This window comes from Symphalangus syndactylus, chromosome 13 (genome assembly GCF_028878055.3).
Source record: "Symphalangus syndactylus isolate Jambi chromosome 13, NHGRI_mSymSyn1-v2.1_pri, whole genome shotgun sequence".
NCBI classification, from domain to species: domain Eukaryota; kingdom Metazoa; phylum Chordata; class Mammalia; order Primates; family Hylobatidae; genus Symphalangus; species Symphalangus syndactylus.
Genome location: NC_072435.2, coordinates 80,800,294 through 80,820,745, shown reverse-complemented (window position 1 = coordinate 80,820,745; position 20,452 = coordinate 80,800,294). Strand labels below are relative to the sequence as shown.

The 20,452-nt window shown below is 36.4% G+C and overlaps 1 long non-coding RNA gene across 1 annotated transcript in view; it reads right to left on the bottom strand.

Annotated features, from left to right (window-relative positions):
- The window catches only part of LOC134732202 (uncharacterized), a 133,328-nt gene that overhangs the window by 62,103 nt on the left and 50,773 nt on the right, over nucleotides 1-20,452 (bottom strand). The window contains exon 2 of the long non-coding RNA XR_010115136.1: nucleotides 7,092-7,168. This is a non-coding gene — a long non-coding RNA (uncharacterized lncRNA). The remainder of the gene's footprint in view (nucleotides 1-7,091; nucleotides 7,169-20,452) is intronic.

Sequence of the window (20,452 nt, the reverse complement as noted above, 5' to 3'; positions counted from 1 at the left end):
TGATTAATAATAATTTAGAGTGGCAGAAGTAGAAGGCAGTCAGAGGTTCATCCAATGCATTTTTATAATCTAATATTGGACAAAACTAAATACATGTACAGGATCACAAGATGCCTTAACAGAGTCTATATTGGACATACAAAGACTTGATGATTAAAGCTCCTAAAAACAGACATCTGGTAAATCTATGATTGGTAATAGTCCATGTGTGTGTCTGTGTGTGTGTGTGTGTGTGTGTGTGTGTGTAGAGAGAGAGAGACAGGCAGAGAGAAAGAGAGCAGAGGGAGAGCTCACGCACATACAACAGTCTGTGGCTTGGATGGTCTAGGCACTTGGAGGATATACAAAGTATGAACCTAAATTTTAAGAACCCTCTACCAAATTGGGAAACAAGACTCATGCAATGAAACAATAAAGTAATACAAGAAAATAAGATGTGATTTAATGCCAAAACAAAACAACATATTATTGGGAGAAAAAAAAAGAGCACTTCCTATGATATAAAATTCGAAGCTGTTAGTCAGCTCTGCAGTCGCTAGTTCTTTGACACTGATAAATTTCCTTAAAATTTCTAAGGTATTGAACTACGTGATCTCCAAAATTCCAAATTTCCTTAGATTATCTAAGGTATTGAACTACATGATCTCTGAAATTCCTTACACCTGTAAATTCTAAGACTTTAATTTTAAAGATAATCAGACTAGGAAGTGAACAAATGTGTCCTCAGAGGGAATAGGACATGAAATGAGCCTCAAAGAAAAAATAGGTTTCACAAAGTATTCAAGGACAAGGTAGGCATCCAAACATGAAATGAAAAAAAAAAAGAAACACAAAATATATATCTGATATGATGAATGATGCGGCATGTCCACTTTTCCATGACAATTCATCTGAGTGGAATACATAATCCATGTCAGAGGCAGCCGCCACATATCAGGAGATCTTGGCATGTTTTGAAAACCAGGGTGAGAGTTTGACCACCACATTTAAAAGGCAATAGGAGGAACACAGTTGGAAAATGACAGAGAAAGAACCAAGTGTTGAGGAAGAAGTTGAGGTAATGAAATGAAACAGAATTAATAGAGAACCAAAATGATACCACAATGGGCTGGGAATATTGCTGAAAAGAATAGCCTATCAAATAGTAGGTTTTGAATAAAAATATAAATGTGTCAAATGAGATAGAGACATACTGGTTCCAAGCTATTCCCAAGTAAAAAGAAAATGGAAATTTAAAGCCTTGCTGTGCTTGCTTACTTCATAAACAAAGAGAAGACTATTGTAATCAGTAGCACTGTTGCTTCCTCCATCCCGTGTCCATATAAAAGCAGTCATTGGCACGACCACTGTTACTGCCAATAGAAGGGCGAAACATAAAATAAAATAAAATAATAATTATGTGTAGTTTCTAAATGTTTGCAATTTGTGTATTCAAAACTGAATATACTTTTATAACAAAAATTAATTTTAAAAACTGAGTGTTTAACATAGGCACTGATTAAAATAATGATGTATATGAGGCAATGCTACCCATATCATTATGGGTGAGATGTTTTGTGCTACAGTCAATAATCTGATTTTTTAAATCTTTAAATTTCCTGTAGCTTAGGCATGAAAGGAGCACTTTGTGTGTATCAGCGGAAGAAAGAGAGGGAGGTTCCTGCCGTTACACTGCAGAAATTAAAAAAATTTGGCCTACTCAGAGGCAGTTAAGTGAAGAACATCATGATTACTTATAGTTTGTGGAAACAAAAATAAAACCCACCATGCTATAAAAGAAACAAAATTAATCTGACGCAGAGGAGTGAAGAGAATTTAACAGTTCCTGTATGTGAAAAACTGCTAAGCCAAAATTGGTTAGCAGCCGTTGTTTTCTGTAGACAGGAAGCAAGAATTAACTTAAATTGTAGCTTGCTATTAAGTTAAATATAAGGAAGTGTTCATTTACTACGCAAATTATTTCCAAATACAGGAAAGAAATACAAAACATGAGAAAATTATGGAATGAGTTTTCATAGCCATATTGAGAAATGGAAAAGTAAGAAGTAAGTCGCCTCTCTGAGATGTGAATCTGTCAAATGTAAAACATTAGAAGAAAAGCACTTAGAGATTTGGGTGAGAAATATTAAATCAGAAGCCTGCATAAGGAAGAGTGACAAAGTATAAAGAATTAGAAATGAATATTAAATACATTATTATATTCAAAATACTTCCCCCTAAAAAATTAAGATAAATGGTTCATGTTTATTTTATATATTCATTATAAAAATTTTAAACAATGCAGCAAAGAATAACAGTTTTTAAATTAAACATAACAAAACTTTAGTTAAGCCACAAACAAATGACACAAACTACCACAATCCAGAAATAACTATTTTTATCATTAGGTAAATATCATTACAAATATATATATATATAATTGACATAATAGATACAATTTTTTTACTCCTAGTGAGGTATAATCGACATACAACAAACTGCACATATTTAAAATATACAATGTGGTAAATTTGAGACATGTAAACCCATGAAACCATCACCACAGTCAATATATTGATATATGAGAAAAGTTTTGGGGGTAATAGATATCATTATTTTGATTATGTATTTAACAGACATTAAACATATTTTTAATAAACATTAATTAATCATTCTAAAAATCCTACAAGTGTGGTGTTATTTTATCCCCTCTTAAGAAAACTAAGGCCTACTTGGGTTAAGTTAACTGCTCAATGTCACAAAACTAGTAAGTATCAATCTGAACTTGAACCTAGGCATTCTGGAATATAAATAAGCAAATATAATGTCTGTAGGTATATACTTATAGAAATGCTATAGAGATTACAAAATAAATTCTTATAAACAATAACAAAATAAAAGGAAATTGTGTTTCTAATTTGGTTTATTTAGCAGCACTTAAGGGCTTAAAGGCGAAGATATTACTGAACTCTAATGGAGAGGCCATGTAAGATATTGGCTGGGCATACTGCTACCTTCTGGGAAGCTCTCTGTAAAGATGAGTTTAACTGTGAGATAGGGAAAGTACATCTCAGGTGCGTAACTGTGAGGTGGGGATCTAACTCATAGGGAGAAATTTAAGTGTAAGTCAATGGTTTAAATCACTTAAAATTTTGCCTACCCACCCTCCCCGACCCAGGGAACATTTAGCAATGTCTGGAGATATGTTTGGTTGTGACAACTTGGGGACATTTCTGCCATCGAGTGCCAGAAGTAGGGATCTTGCTAAACATCCTACAATGCACATAACAGCCCCCTACAGAAAAGAGTTATTTGGCCCCAAATGCCAAAAGTAGCACCGTTGAGCAGGTCCTGAATGACAAGAAGCCATGAGTCAGCCAAAGCCACAGACACAACAAAAGAGAGTAGGGACACTTAGCCTGTAGAGCACTAACAGTAAAAGCCAAAACAGACAGTAGCTTAGCTGACTGTCCACAGTGGCAGAGGTCTTGTATGGAACAATGGAAGCCTACTTTTTAGAAGAAAACGGGTCGTCCAAAGGGAATCAAGTCTCTAGAACTATCCTGAACCTTGACTCATATTGAAGCTCTCCCCAAAACCTGCTGAGACATGTTCCTTTTCCTTACTGACAAACCTGTAAAATAAACTCCTCTTACCTGTTACACAGTAAGTATGCCTCTTTTATATTTTTGTGTGCTGAAATATCCTAAAAGAACCTCCAAGTTTAATTATTTATGTATTATAGTCTTACGCTCTTTAGTATTGAATATACATTTAAATACTAATAAAATATTTTACCCAAATCATTTATTCATTTCTCGGAATATATTCAAGTTGGTTCTCATATATATTGTTGTTTTCCTGTACATGGTAAAATTAAACTTATAGTACTGGCATTGATCCTTAAACAGGATATTCAAGAGCTATTGTTAAAATAATTAAGATTATCTAATATGAAGATACACACAGGTTACTCCGTCAACTACCTGTAGTTAAATATTATCAATGACTGAAATTAGAAATCACTTCATAAAACTCTTTATAATTAATATTAATATTGTCTTAGAAGATATACATAATGATATATGTATAATTTTTAATGTAAGTTTATAAGAAAGGTTCATACTTTCAATATAGTCTCAATTTTTTAAGTCTTCAATGAAATTTTATGATTTTAGTAGATTAAATGATTAAATAATCTCAATTCTCTTTTTGAGATAGGCCTGTCAAATTCTTCTGTATCTGTTTATAATCATTTATTATAGTGTAATTGTTTCAAATACACCTGAAATTATAATTTAGCATATCATTTGAAGTTACAATTTATTAGTAAATATAACAAAGCCTAATACAGAATGAATTCTCAGTTATAATCTAACACTTACTAAACGTATGAGCATGAGCAAATTATATAATCTCCATAAATCTAAAGATGTATTTTCTATAAAATACGGACAAAGAGCCTATGTTATAGTAGTTGTTAAAAAATTAAGATAATGCATGTAAAGCATGTTATAAGATTATGGACAAATTTGATCAATTATTATTGTTGTTGATACTTCTAATATCATGACATCAGAAAAATACTTTTTTGAAGTGAAAAGTTCATTCAATTAAATGACAACAGCTGCAAAGAATACAACTAATTTATTATGTTCTTGTAATTCTACAGATTATTTTAAATGTGAATCATCATATAAATTAGGTAACAAAATTCTAAAGTTGAAAATAAGTGACCTAGTTTTAAGTATGATCCCATTTACTTACTGGAAGCTTACGAAACAAAAGACCAGCAAGAACTAATTCTGACAATGTTTCTTTTTAGTCTGACAGCAGGAAAGAACTTGAGCCACAAAAGTACAAATTTAATGATAGTAGAAGTCAAATTCAATTTCCATACGACAGATAAAGATTAAAAGGTGGTTGTCTCTAAAAATTAAAATTTAGTGTTTAGTGCAAAATATAGTGTTTATGAAGGCAATTGCTCCAAACACTGTGACAAATGTATAAAGCACTGATACTGATTTCTACACCCAAGTCAGACAATAAATACCAATTGCTACAAACAGAAGACAATGAAAAACACTAATTGTCATAACAATGACAGCCCATGGGCTGTACTGGACTTGCCATTTTAGAAAAATAAGTGAAAAGCTGAGTAATATTAAGGTGCCAGCAGAGACCCAGGGACCATAGATAGAGCTCTAAAACTATCCAACAGAAATGGTAGGGGCAGGGGTTTAGGGAGACATCTATGTGAGTTTAGAAATAATTTAAGAGTTAAAGAACAGAAAGAAGTAAGGCCATGTGCGGTAGCTCATGCCTGTAATCCCAGCATTTTGGGAGGCTGAGGTGGGCAGATCACCAGGTCAGGAGATCGAGACCATCCTGGCTACACGGTGCAACCCCATCTCTACTAAAAATACAAAAAAATTAGCCGGGCGTAATGGCGGGCACCTGTAGTCTCAGCTACTCGGGAGGCTGAGGCAGGAGAATGGCGTGAATCTGGGAGGTGGAGCTTGCAGTGAGCCTAGATCGCGCCACTGAACTCCAGCCTGGCAGCCTGGGCAACAGGGCGAGACTCTGTCTTGGGGGGAAAAAAAAAGAAAGAAGGAAAGGAAGAAAGAAAGAAAAATAAGTAAAGAAGACTTGTCATTTATGTATGACTCCACTGCTTTTTTAGGATTCCTTTTGAGAGGTGACAGCGTGCTGGCAGTCTTCACAGCCCTCGCTTGCTTTCGGTGCCTCCTCTGCCTGGGCTCCCACTTTGGCGGCACTTGAGGAGCCCTTCAGCCCACCGCTGCACTGTGGGAGCCCCTTTCTGGGCTGGCCAAGGCGGAGCCGGCTCCCTCAGCTTGCAGGGAGGTGTGGAGGGAGAGGGGCGCACGGGAACCGGTGCGGCGCACAGCACTTGCGGGCCAGCTGGAGTTCCAGGTGGGCGTGGGCTTGGCGGGCCCCCCACTCGGAGCAGCCAGCAGCCCTGCCAGCTCTGGGCAATGAGGGGCTTAGCACCCAGGCCAGCGGCTGCGGAGGGTGTACTGGGTCCCCCAGCAGTGCCAACCCACCAGCACTGAGCTCGATTTCTCACCGGACCTTAGCTGCCTTCCCACGGGGCAGGGCTCCAGACCTGCAGCCCGCCGTGCTTGAGCCTCCCACCCCCTCCATGGGCTCCTGTGCCCCGGAGCCTCCCCAACGAGCACCGCCCCCTGCTCCACGGCGCCCAGTCCCATCGACCACCCAAGAGCTGAGGAGCGCGAGCGCACGGCGCAGGACTGGCAGGCAGCTCCACCTGCAGCCCCGGTACGGGATCCACTGGGTGAAGCCAGCTGGGCTCCTGAGTCTGGTGGAGACGTGGAGAACCTTTATGTCTAGCTCAGGGATTGTAAACACACCAATCAGCACCCTGTGTCTAGCTCGAGGTTTGTGGATGCACCAATCCACACTATGTCTGGCTGCTCTGGTGGGGCCTTGGAGAACCTTTGTGTCAATACTCTGTATCTAACTGATCTAATGGGGACGTGGAGAACTTTTATGTCTAGCTCAGGGATGGTAAACGCACCAATCAGCGCCCTGTCAGAACAGACCACTTGGCCCTACCAATCAGCAGGATGTGGGTGGGACCAGATAAGAATAAAAGCAGGCTGCCAGAGCCAGCAGTGGCAATACGCTCGGGTTCCCTTCCACACTGTGGGAGCTTTGTTCTTTCGCTCTTTGGAATAAACCTTGCTACTGCTCACTCTTTGGGTCCACACTGCATTTATGAGCTGTAACACTCACCGAGAAGGTCTGCAGCTTCACTCCTGAAGCCAGCGAGACCGGGAGCCCACCCGGAGGAACGAACAACTCCAGACGCGCTGCCTTAAGAGCTATAACACTCACCACGAAGGTCTGCAGCTTCACTCCTGAAGCCAGCGAGACCACGAGCCCACCGGGAGGAACGAACAACTCCAGACGCGCTGCCTTAAGAGCTATAACACTCACCACGAAGGTCTGCAGCTTCACTCCTGAGCCAGAGAGACCACAAACCCACCAGAAGGAAGAAACTCCAAACACATCCGAACATCAGAAGGAACAAACTCCGGACACGCCGCCTTTAGAACTGTAGCACTCACCGCAAGAGTCCGCGGCTTCATTCTTGAAGTCAGTGAGACCAAGAACCCACCAATTCCGGAGACACCTTTTTTGTGACCTATAGAAACACACACAGATACATACAAATTAGAAAGAATTTTCTATGATTTTAGCCAGAGAAAAACTGTGGCAAAGTGAGTCATTAAATTGCTTTTATTTGGCAAGATAGAAACTCTAGCTATTAAGTTTTTGGACTGTTATTCCAGTGTGCTACAGCTAAGTGACTTTTTTTTTTTCAAGAGCTCAGTTTCTTCTTAGTGAAAGAAGATTGTTCAGTGTGTTCAAAGTAATTGTCAGGCAATTATGTTATTTAAAATCTTTCAGAAGGTGCTTTCCTGAACAATTTAACAATTTAGGAAAAAAATCTAATTTCAAACTCCAGATTAAATTGTTAAAGTTCTAAAACATTCCAATCAGATCTGGAAGGATAGTCTTATTCTTTTCTATTTTCAATAGAGATATTTTAAGGAAGGTGTATTCTGTACAGTGATCTCCCTGTATTCTAAAATGAATCGACCTGACACTTGTCAGGTTAGGGCCAAGCTCAAACCCCAGAGCCTCTTTGTATTTCTGTATTTAAAGATGTAACAGTGTAAGAATATGTGTCATAAATGTAACTGACTACCCGGAGGGAAAGTACTTTGAATATTTTCAATGAGAAAAAAACTATTTTCCTTTTTCTTTTTATCTAGTACTTGTTTTTAATTTGTACTTCATTGAATAATTGTTTCAACCATTCAAGTATTTTTTTAGCTACTCAAAATTCATGACTTTAATATTTTATATTCTAGTCAAGGATGAAAAAAACACAAACACAATGCAAAATAAAAACACTTTTTAAACAATATGCTGAAATACACTTAACTACAAAGCGTAATATTAACTATAAAGATGGAGCAATTAAGTCTTCCTAGTGGAAGAAATGATGTCTTAGAAAAGATTCATTTAATCTTGATCTGTTTTTAAAAACTAGTCATTCCCACTTACAAGTGGAAGGTAAACAATGAGAACACATGGACACAGGGAGGGGAACAACACACACTGGGGCCTGTTGGCAGGGGAGGAGGGGTGGGGGAGAGCGTCAGGAAAAACAGCTAATTCGTTCTGGACATAATACCCAGGTGATGGGTTAACAGGTGCAGCACACCACTGTGGCACACATTTACTTATATAGCAAACCTGTGCATCATGCATATGTGCCCCACAATTTAACGTTTTTATTAAAAGGCAGGAGAAACATATTTAATGCAATAAAGCTAGTTTAATTCTTGGATTCATGCCAAAACACTTCTTGATTTCCTTCCTTCAGGCAAGCATTGTTCTTGGCATGGAGCTAAAACTATGAACAAAATAAAGTTCCAATTTTAAATAAGTTATATTCTGTTTGGTGAAAAACAAGGAACTAAGAAATAAATAGGGAATGTGTTAGGTAGTGAAAAGTGCCACAAAATGACATGAAATAAAATCAAACAGGTAACAGGATAGAGCATATCATAGGGAGGATTGCTATTTAGGCAGAGAGGTCAAGGAAAGCCTTTCAAACTGGTCTTTGAGAAGATGCCTGAAGAAAGTGAGATCAACTCATGTGAAGATCGTGTATGTGGGAGTTGAAGATCGTGTATGTGGGAAGTGCACTCAAGAAAAGAGAAGGGTAAGGGCAAAGACCCTGAGGTGGGATCATGTGTGGACATCTTTGAGGAACAGGTAGTATAAAATAACAAAAACAATGTCTAAGTTTAGTTTTGGCTGCAGAGTGGTTAAGGTAGGCTGGAGGTAAGGATAGTAAAGTACATTTCACATAGGTTGTGTATCATCTCCTAATTTTACTTACAAAAGGAATATGATCTTTGTCTTAGAAAACTAGTGGCAATATAATCAATCTCATTGGTTGTAGAATATTCAGTGGAGTACCTAAGTGAGCATACTCTAGAGACAGAATGCCTACATTAAACTTCAAAAGGCACCATGCAATCTTGGACAAATTTACCTCACTTGTATGCCAACATTTTCTCTCTATAACATCACTGAAATGAGGTATCTGCAGGATTGTTGTGCATGTAAAGGCTTGATATGAAACCTGACATCTGTTAGATAAGCAAAAACAAAAGAAGAAATTCTCCATTATCTTATCACAAAATGCTGAAATGGGAGAGTTCCCTTATCCCCTTCTCAGAGCATGCAACATGGGTGTGGCTCGCTTCTTCAGTGCCCCACTGCTCAAACCCATAAGGGAAGCATGTAGATGAGCAGGTCCTGGGGAGCATTTCTGGACTCCCACCCCATAGCAGCATCTAGGGTTGAGTGTTTATAGCTCCTGAAGCCCTAGTGGGTGTGTGTTACAGTGTGCTCTTTCAGTTTTGCCATCTGCTGGTGGCTTGTGTTAATCAGCTCAGTAGACCCTCTGCCTTATCACAAGGACAGAGGGCTTTCTGTATCCTGGGATCTTGCCCTAGTGTACCAGAAACATCGGATCAGACATGGGTTTGGAGGATGAGCACAAAGTTTTATGGAATGGTGGAGGTAGCTCTTAGCAAGATGGATGGGGAGCCAGAAGGGGGATGGAATGGGAAGGCAGTCTTCCCTGGAGTTGGGCTGCCGAGCAGCCAGACTCCCCTCCAACTGACCCTGGCCAGAGTTTCCTTGGCATCCACGTCACTCCACCATCTCTGGCCTGCCACTGTCTGCTGGTGTCTGTCAGTGTCTTCTTCTGCTCCTACTGATATCCAGCCACTTGGGTCTGTGCCCCGGGTTTTTATGAGCACAAGGTTGGGGGGTGGGATGTCGTGGGCCAAAAGGCAACTTTTGGGGCACGAAAACAGAAACGCCTGTCCTCATTTAAATCCATGTGGACACAGGCCTGAGGGTGGAGCCCTCACCAGGTACCCCCACCCTTCTCTACCCAGCACTTCCCTGCCCGCCTCCCGTATCAGTGCCAAATGCTGGATGAATTTCAAGAACATGAGAAAGTAGAAGGTATCAAATGCTACAAAATACTAATAATTAAAATTGGTCTTTAGGACTTACAGAGTTAATATAAACGCAAGAGTAAAAGAAAACAGGTTGCATGTGTTGAAACCACATATTTGAGAAACACAGAAATATTTAGGAGGTCAGAATGGCTGAAAGTTGGTGGTGTGATTTTCATTTAATCTTTTCCCTGGATACTTGAGGTAAGAGGAGAAGGCACCTGAGAGACAAAGAGGTAAATTGGGAAGGTAGAAGGCATACAACGTTGCAAGAGGCAGACCAGAAAGGAGTCAGGTTTATAAATGAGTTATGGAAAGCTGTGTAAGCACAACAAAATGCTGACATTCCCCTACATTAAGACCCATCTCAGCCCATCATCTCATCTAAAAGTTCTAGACATCCATTTCAAAGATGTCTTAAAAATGATGCAATCTTTTACTGAATATTTGTTGCAGAAGACACAAAATGAAATTAAATCACATAGTACATGTCGAAAACTACTCTTTAAGTTATTGCTTCCTTTCCAAAAGTTTTATACTCTTCATGTACTCTCAAATCTACGCTATCTCAGCACACATTCTTAGGTCACAGTGAATCTACATTTTACCTCTCCTCTCATTTTCCCCTCTTTATCATTCACATGTTGATGTAGAGCTATCAAGCCATTCCCCAGGATTCTATTATTTCTATCCACCACTCAATATAGCAAAGGAAGAGATTCTTCCATCAGACCCACCCTCCACAGAGAGCAGAGGAGATAAATAATACACATGCTTATAATTTAAAACTATTGCCTCTCTCAGAAAGAAAAGTCATATCAGAAGATTGCATACAGACAATATCTTTGGAGGAAATAGAAGACAAATGCACTATAATTAAAATACTGTTTTTAGGTTTATCTTGTACCATTCATGAGTACTTCAGATTATGAGATTATGTTTCTTTGGCCTGTTTAGTATTAAACATGGAATTAATGCCTTAACCTCCCTTTTAAAATTGATTCTTAGAAACTAAGCAAACATAAATTATAACTTACAGTGATAGCATTTTGATTTTAGATCTTTGGTGACATTTACTTTGCAGGCCATTGAAGACACTTAATCTGAATTTCACCTTAATCTATTAGACTGGAATGCCACAAAGGGGTCAGAAAAATAAAAGAGAATCACTTTATAAAGCTATTATGCATTTTAAAATAGCATGAAAATCATTTGTGAAATGAAAAACAAGAGGTAATTGTTTTCTCTTCTTTCCATAAATGAATTGTAATCAAACCCCTTTGCCTGAAATTGCTCAATATACTTGCATTGTCACAGTATTCAAGGCAGTAATTGTGGCACTAGGATTGCTGAAAATCTATTCAAACTTTTTTTCTAAAAGATTCGCCTATGTTGAGGTTTCTGCCAGTTTCTTATATTATCTTGCTATTCATTTGCTAATCTTTAAAAAAATAATTTCACTTCCTTAGGAAAAGAAACAGTAAGTAGGCTACCAGTAAGTAGCACTGCACTATTAGCAGCAATACTGTTTAATTTCATATGTTCCATATTTGAAATGAGATAGAAGGTGACATCTGAGAGTTGTACAGTTGCTGTCAAGAAAAGGCTGAGATGCATTTCTCTTTAAATGTATTATAAAAATACACATAATTATGAATTCTCATGAAATGCCGGAAAATAACAGCCCTCTGTTGGAAGAGAAAGCATAATAACCAATATGTCTCTGTTTATTTTTGCTCCAACATGAGGGTAAGGGCTTTCTTTGACAGACAGTGATTTTCAAGCAGGTTTAAGAGATAGAAGTCTTGGTGATAGGTAGAAGGGTGAGGATAGAAACCAACAACTTTCTTATTTTCTGAATCTCTGCTCTCTCAATTTTAATCTGACTAGATATGTGGGTACTGATAAATTTTTGCATTGGAATTTAGCCAGCCTAGTCCCATAAATCACAGTGCCTTACAGAGTCCACAAAATTTCCCTACCCAAATTAAAGTGCTCTTAATTTATTACAGCAAAACATTGTGTCCATTCTGTATTACATTTGTTGAGTGTTTTTCTTGTTTATATCTACCCTTCCTTTCCTTATATCATTCCTCAATGCTTTCACTGTTAAAGCCAAGTGGAATGTAAAACAAGTTAACTGAATTTAATTAATGCAAAGGAAATGGCTATCCTAGCAAGAGAAATGAAGTAAAAGCTTTCAGAATTCCCTTCACTAGTGAATGAGACTTTCATGGATGTAGGTAGAAGCTAGGAAGCATGAAGAAAGAGAGAAATATATTCATAGATAAATTTCTTGGAAATAATTTTTAAAGTATTAAATTATTTAAATAAATTTGTTTTAAACCTACTTATAATTCTAATGGTAGAAATTGCTCATTTCTGAAATCCCAATTTGAAAAATACAGCAAAAGCTAAAATGTCTGGAATGAGTAGAGATTTAGATACATTAAATAATAGAATATATATAAATTATAATATGCAAATAATCAGAATATTGCATCATATTTACTACTAAAACTTAACTTGAATGTGTATATTATTGTTAGATAAAAGGATTTTATGGTCTTTCCATTTTGTAGATTATTGGTCATTTACAAAATCAAAGCACTTTCTTACACATAACATCAGATCATATTTCTCTGTACTTGAGATGAAAAATATGTGAAATACACAAAAGCCTAAAATCTTAGAATTAGTGGGAGCCTGAACTTCCATCTAGTCCAAACCTTTTCTTTTATAGACGAAAAGTGCTCTAAGAATTGGTAGTCAAATTCAAAAATCGGTTAAAGTCAGAACATAAAGTCAGAAGAAAGTTGTGATTGGGAGATTAAAAAAATCGAATTAGTAATCACGAACCAGTCTGAAGACTGTAATTAGGTGTACAGTGAAAGCAATATATAACAATGCGACAAGGACAAGAACTTCCAGTCCAGCCTGGATGTATATCTCAGCCCTATCAGATTTTAACTTTGTGAGTTTGGGTAAGTAGTATTTTCAATGTTGGTGTTAATTATCAGCATATTTTCTATAGCTTGTTATATGTCAAAAATATGGGGCAAATTAAGAAAAAAATATGTTATGTAGTAAATGAGACCATTTTTACCCTAATTTCTTTTGTCTGAAAATTTTCAGACCTATAAGAAATTTGAAAGAACTCCTACATGGCTTTAATTTAGATTCATCAGTTGTTAATCATTTGCTTCATTGATAAATATAGTTGCATATAACTATCGATATTGAGTTATTCACATAGATATAGTCATAGAAATAGAGGTAGGCATAAATATAGATACAGATTTGTCTTCTTTTCCAGAAAAATGTTGAGAGTAAATTGCAGATACGATGATACTATATTCCTAATTATTTAAGCATCATAATACTTTCTATATTGTCTCATAATGACAGAATATTCTCCTACATAATCACAATAACATTATCACACTGAAGAAATATAATATTAATGCAATAATAATCATCTTATATAAGAAATCCTCCCAAGTATCTCAACAATTTAGATTATAGCTGCTTTTTTCCCTCTAAATGGTGATCAAAAAATTAAATATTACATCTAATTGTCTTGTTTCTTTAGTTCCTTTAATCTGAAACAGCTCTTACTTTATATTTTATGACATTCACACTTCAGACTCTAGGCCAGTTGTATTATAGAATACCTTATAGATTTGTTTGTATTTTCATGATTAGATTCAGATTAAATATTTATGTCAACAATACTATATTTTAGATAATGTTATATCCTTCCCATGGTATCATATCAGGGGAAATATAATTTAAGCTTATGCCATTACTGATTATGCTAATCTTAAACACTTGGTAAAGATGATGTTCACTAGATTTCTCCACTGTAGAGGTACATACCTCTTCCCGTTTTAAATTCATATGTAATCTATAGTGATACTTGTGATCGGTTGAGCATTAAGTTCCCAACTTTTTACTCAATCTGAATTTCTGATTGAGTAAAAGATTCGCCTATGTTGAGGTTTCTGCCAGTTTCTTATATTATCTTGCTATTCATTTGCTAATCTTTAAAAAAATAATTTCACTTCCTTAGGAAAAGAAACAGTAAGTAGGCTACCAGTAAGTAGCACTGCACTATTAGCAGCAATACTGTTTAATTTCATATGTTCCATATTTGAAATGAGATAGAAGGTGACATCTGAGAGTTGTACAGTTGCTGTCAAGAAAAGGCTGAGATGCATTTCTCTTTAAATGTATTATAAAAATACACATAGGCTGGCTAAATTCCAATGCAAAAATTTATCAGTACCCACATATCTAGTCAGATTAAAATTGAGAGAGCAGAGATTCAGAAAATAGGATAATCTTTGTCTGAATCAGTTATTACAATTTTGGTTACAAAATGATGATGCTTAGCAATTTATACATTTATTTGTTCGATTGATTACTTGTTTTAATTTCTAAAATATATCCAGCTCATTATCAAAGTTATACTACATATATGTAAGGAACTAAATACACTTGTGTCTGACTTGTTTAGAACATAACAATAAAAGTGAAAAAATGAGAAAAAATATGGACTTGGTATTCAAATAGAATATTTTAAATGTGTTTTATATGGTCATTTACAAAATCAAAGCAAACTTTCTTACACAGCCATTCTCTTATCTTTTGGTGAAATGCTGTGGAACTCCTAAAGCAAACTCAGTGAACCTGATTTAAAAAACAATAGTCTAAACTAGTAATTTGGCTTCCTCACTGAGTAGAACAGTGGTTACTAGAGACTGAGGAGGTGAAGGAGGTAAGGAAGATGGGGACAGGTTGGTCAATGGCTACACAGATACAATTAGAAAAGAGGAATAAACTCTGGTGCTCTACTGCATCAGACCTGTGCCAACCTTTTTGGCACCAGAGACAGGTTTCATGGAAAACAGTTTTTCCACGGACCAGTGGTGTGGGTCATGGTGGTTTTGGTATGACAGTGTTCCAACTTATATCATCAGGCATTAATTAGATTCTAATAAGAATAATAAGGGGTGCAGAACCTAGATCCCTCGCATACGCGGTTCACAGTAGGGTTCTCTCTCCTATGAGAACCTAAAGCTGCTGCTGATCTGACAGGAGGTGGAGCTCAGGCAGTGATGCTCACTGGTGGCTCACCTCCCTTCCTACTGTTCCAGTTCCTAAGAGGCCACGGACCCATAGGGGTCCATGACCCAGGGGTTAGAGACCACTGTTCTATTGCACAGTAAGGTCAGGATAGTTAAGAGTAAGGTATTATACATTACAAAATAGCTGGAAAATAGGCTTTTGAATGTTCTCACCACAGAGAAATGATAAATGCATGAAATGAGGGTTATTGCTCGATACCTTGATTTTATCATTATACAACTACAACATATATGTGTGTTGAAACATCAAAATATACCTCATAAAGATGTACAATTATAATGTGTACATTTTTAAAAAATGATAAACTGTTTTCTTGAAGAAAATTGTACCTCTTAAATTATAAACAAAACAAAAACAATAATCTAGATTATAAATAGCTACTGCATATTTATTTTTTATTGCTATAATTTCCAGTTTTATTATTCCTTAAATATTAATAGGTTGTAAGTTTAATGGGGCAGTATGTTTCCTCAGGACAGCGATATTGATTTATATAATTTATTTGGTTTCCCACCGGGCCTGATATCATTATGCATATATAGATAATGTATTTCAAAATTTTTGAAGAATGAATGAGCAAATTAATGAATTCCAGCTGCCCACCTCCCTGCACCTCTATTCCCTGGTAACCATCTTTCTACTCTGTGTTTCTAAGACTTTTTTTAGATTCTGCATATAAGTGAAAACATAGGTTTTTAATATTTTCAGCAAAGAAAATAATAATAAGTTGGTGATATGATGGATGTATTAATTAACTTGATATAGTGTTTCTGCAAATTATACATAGATTAAAACATTACATTGTATTCTATAAATATACACAATTATTATTCATCAATTTAAAAAAAGAAGCAGAATAGCCAAACAATACTGAACAAAAAGAATAAAGCAGAAGGCATCAGATTACCTGAGTTCAAATTATACTACAAAACTACAGTAATCAAACAGCATGGTACTATCATAAAAACAGACACATAGGCCAATGGAATGGAACAGAAAACCCAGAAATACATCCAAGAATTTATAGTCAATTGATTTTTTTTTACAAAGGTGCCAAGAACATACATTAGGGAAAGGATAATTTCTTCAATAAATAGTGCTTGGAAAAGTAGATGGACATCTGCAGAAGAGTGAAACTAGACTCCTATCTCTCACCACATACAAAAATCAAATCAACATGGTCAGATTTCAGGTCTTCAATACAAGATCTGAAACAATGAAAGGAGTAGAAGATAACATTGGGGAAATGCTTCAGGACATTGGTCTGGGAAAAATTTCTTGAGTGCAACCTCAAAAGCACAGGCAACCAAAGGAAAAAATGAACAAATGAGATCACATCAAGCTAAAAATCTTTAGAACAGCAAAGGAAACAACAAAGTGAAGAGACAACCTATAGAATAGGAGAAAATATAAGCCAACTATTCAATTGACAAGGGGTTAATAAACAGTCTGTAGAGCCAAGTGAGGTGGCTCACACCTGTAGTTCCAGCTACTCTGGTGGCTGAGGTGGGAGGATTTCTTGAGCCCAGGAGTCCAAGGCAGCAGTGAGCTATGATCATGCCACTGCATTCTGGCCTGGGAGACAATGACCTTATCTCTAAATAAATAAATAAATGTATTTTTTAAAAAACAGAATATATAAGGAACTCAACTTGATAACAGCAAAATAAATAATTATATTTTTTAAATGAGCAAAAAGTCTGAATATGCATTTCACAAAAGAAGGTCTACAAATGACCAACAGGTATATGAGAAAATACGCAGCATCACTAATCATCAGAGAAATGCAAAGGAAAACCACAGTGAGATATCATCTCACCTCATTCAAAATGGCTTTCATCAAAAAGACAAAAAAAAACAAAACAAAACACGTTAATGAGGATGCAGAGAAAGGGAAATGCTAATACACTATTGGTGGAAATGTACATTAGTACTGCCACTATGGGAAACAGTATGCAGGTTACTCTGAAAGCTAAAACTAGAGCTACCATAAGATCCAGAAATCTCATGTCCAAGCAAATGTCCTAAAGAAAGGAAATTGGTATTTCGAAGAGGTGTTTGCACTCCCATGTTTATCACAGCACTATTCACAATAGCCAAGATATATAGAGAAAATGTAGTACATATATACTATGGAATATTCAGTCATTTAAAAAAAGAATGAAATCCTCTTATTTCCAGCATAGATAGAACTGTAGGACATTATGTTAAGCGAAATAAGCCAGACACAAAGAGACATATATTTCATGTGCCCATTCATATGTGGTAGCTAAAAACATTGCTCTCATGGAGGTAGAGAGTGAATGATGGTTACCAGAGACTGGGAAAGGGAGTGGGGAGGAGTTGGGAATTTGGGAATAGTTAATGGTTAGAAAAATACAATTAGATAGAAAGAGTAAGATATAGCGTTCAGAAGCACAATAGGGCAACTATAATTAGCAAGAATTTATTGTATATTTCAAAATAACTGAAGAAGCAGATGTAGATGTCTTCAACACAAAGAAATGACAAATGCTAAGGTGATGGATATCCCAATTGCTGACCTGATCATTACAGCGTATGCTTACATCAATATACCACATGTGCTTCATGCCTATGTACAAATATTATGTATTCAGAAATATTAAAACAAAAAATGTAAAAGTAAATAAACATTTATTTTTTAAAAAAAGAATTAAATTTCTTTAGGATACAGGGAAATGTACTATACTACCATTTTTTACAATTTTTTAAAATGTACCTGTATATTATTACCCACAAGATGGTGCTATTTTCCCAGCAGCGAGACCAAAAATAGTCGTGTGGTTTATATGTACAGCTATAAAATTCAGTACATATGACTGAGGGAAAATATTTTCCTATTTGAACTGGAATCACAATTTTTTTCTATTACTGTTCTAAATGTCTGTCTTCCCCGTAAACTTTTTTTAGAATGTAAATCTATTTCCTAATACTTCAGTTTTACAACCAAGGGCTCAATGTCTCCACATAAATGCCTAACAGTTTTCTCAGATTCAACACATCCAAGATTAAGCTTCTGATCTTCTTCATCACTCTCACCCAAATCTATTTCATCAACAGTTTTCATGTCTCATTGGATAAAAACTACATCTTTCCTACTGCTTGGGCCCAAAAGTGCTGGAGTCATCATTCACTTCTCTGTTTTATCAATTTGTTCTTTTATTGTTGTTCTCACATTTCTCTTGCTATCTCTGTCTCCCTCTCTCTCCACATCCAATATGTCGGAAAGTCATGTTGACTCCATTTTCAAAGTATTCCCAGAATCTAACCACTTCTTCTTACCCCTACTGCTGTTATCTTCTTTTTAGCCACCATTACCTCTCCACTGACCTCTTCATTTCAGCCCCTGTTTTCCTGCAGTGTATTCGTAACCTAGTAGGTAGTGGATCTTTTTAAATCACCACTCAGATCATGTCCCTGACCTGCTCAAAACATGAAAATGTTCCCGTTTCACTCAGAGTGAATGTCTAAGTTCTGGTTCCCTACTACCTTTCTGGCTTCAACTCCCACCATTCCCCGCTTCTCTTATTCACCCCAAGCCACACTGGCCTTGTGTCTTTTCTGCAGACAAAGCAGATACACAACTCTGCTCTAGTTCTTTACTTTGTTTTACTTGGAGTGCTGTTCCCCAGAGTATTACTTGGCTGCTGCCACACCATCTTCAAGTCTTTCCTCAAATGGTGCCTTCTCAATGAGTCCTACCTAGCCTGCCCCACCTACATCTTCATCATCTCCATGCTACCTCTTTCCTAGCACTCTGTACAGATTACTTACTTATAATTGTTAATGCCTGCCTTCCCCACTCCATGAGAGAAGAGGTTCCGTTTGTTTATTTGATTTCAACCAAAGTTCTGAAATAATAACACTAGTAGGTGCTCAATACTTATTGAATAAGTTATACTCTAAGCATTAATAGTGTTCAGTCAAAAGAGATGAGAAGTTTTTCCTTATAGAAATATGAACAAAAATTAAAGAAGATATCAATTATATTACATACATGGTATCAATTTTAATTCAAAAGATATTTATTTACAACCCATAATATAAAACATATTTTCAATAAATGGCTACCAATAAGCAAAATAGGTATCTCTAAAGTTTGCCAAAGCTCACTTGGCATTACATACTATAATTTGATATAACCCCTCCTTCTGGAAAAGATAATAGGAGTTAAATTAGGATGATGCAGTGAGCCAAACTGGGTTTCCTAGAGTGTGTATTTCCATAACACAAATGCATTTGTTGCATAAAGGCATAGACATTTTTATATTTCACTTTAGCTTTTGGTTTGATGTGATTATGTTTTAATATGGCTTTCATGCCTAGTCTGTATATGTGTAACTGTGGTGGAATCAGATGTCCTAAGTGTCCATTTCTCTAATTCAGTAAGACATCCCTGTGAGAAGTCAAGCCAGGGTAAGTAGTTTTTAACAATTACATTGAATTGGGGTCAGGGATTTCCAAACCAAAACAACTTTTGGTCACATTCAATTCTGTCATAGTCTTTTGGATATAATTTGAGGCTAAAACTATATGTTCTACTAATTTGATGATTTTTCTTAGTTTTACTCACTACTTTAGCTAAACACACTTGTTTTTCGCCAGTTATTTGACTAAATTGAAAAATAAGTATTTAGTAAGCTCTAAAATTAGTCAAACGGTCAAAGCTGGTTATGTAGACTCAGTGAAATTTATAAAAACCCATGTTCCCATTTCTAAGAATAGTCTCTTAGGCTCCCATAGAGAGGAACTTTGATTGCAACCCTGTCCCTTCATTGCCATAATCATGGTCACAGCTTTATTATTATCATGCTTTTGTTCTTTTATTGTTGTTTTTCAAAAGCAGAATGATTGAATAATTTTATCAAGTATTTGTAGTTCATATTTTATGCATTTGTCACAAGTTTTTAACTGTAAAAGTTATATAAAGAAGTACAAAATCTTTTTTAAAAATCGCTTAATTTATGTTTTCTAATGACTTAGGCTGACAGTTTATGTTTCAGATTTTGAATTCATTGGGGGGGCGGGGAGAAGGAAGGAAGGAAGGAAGGAAGGAAGGAAGGAAGGAGGGAGGGAGGGAGGGAGGGAGGGAGGGAGGGAGGGAGGGAGGGAGGCTAGATTTTATATAATTTAGATATATTACCATCAGATGGTGTTCAGAGCTCACATAATAAAGTTAATTCAAGGCATTTTGCCTTTTAGAT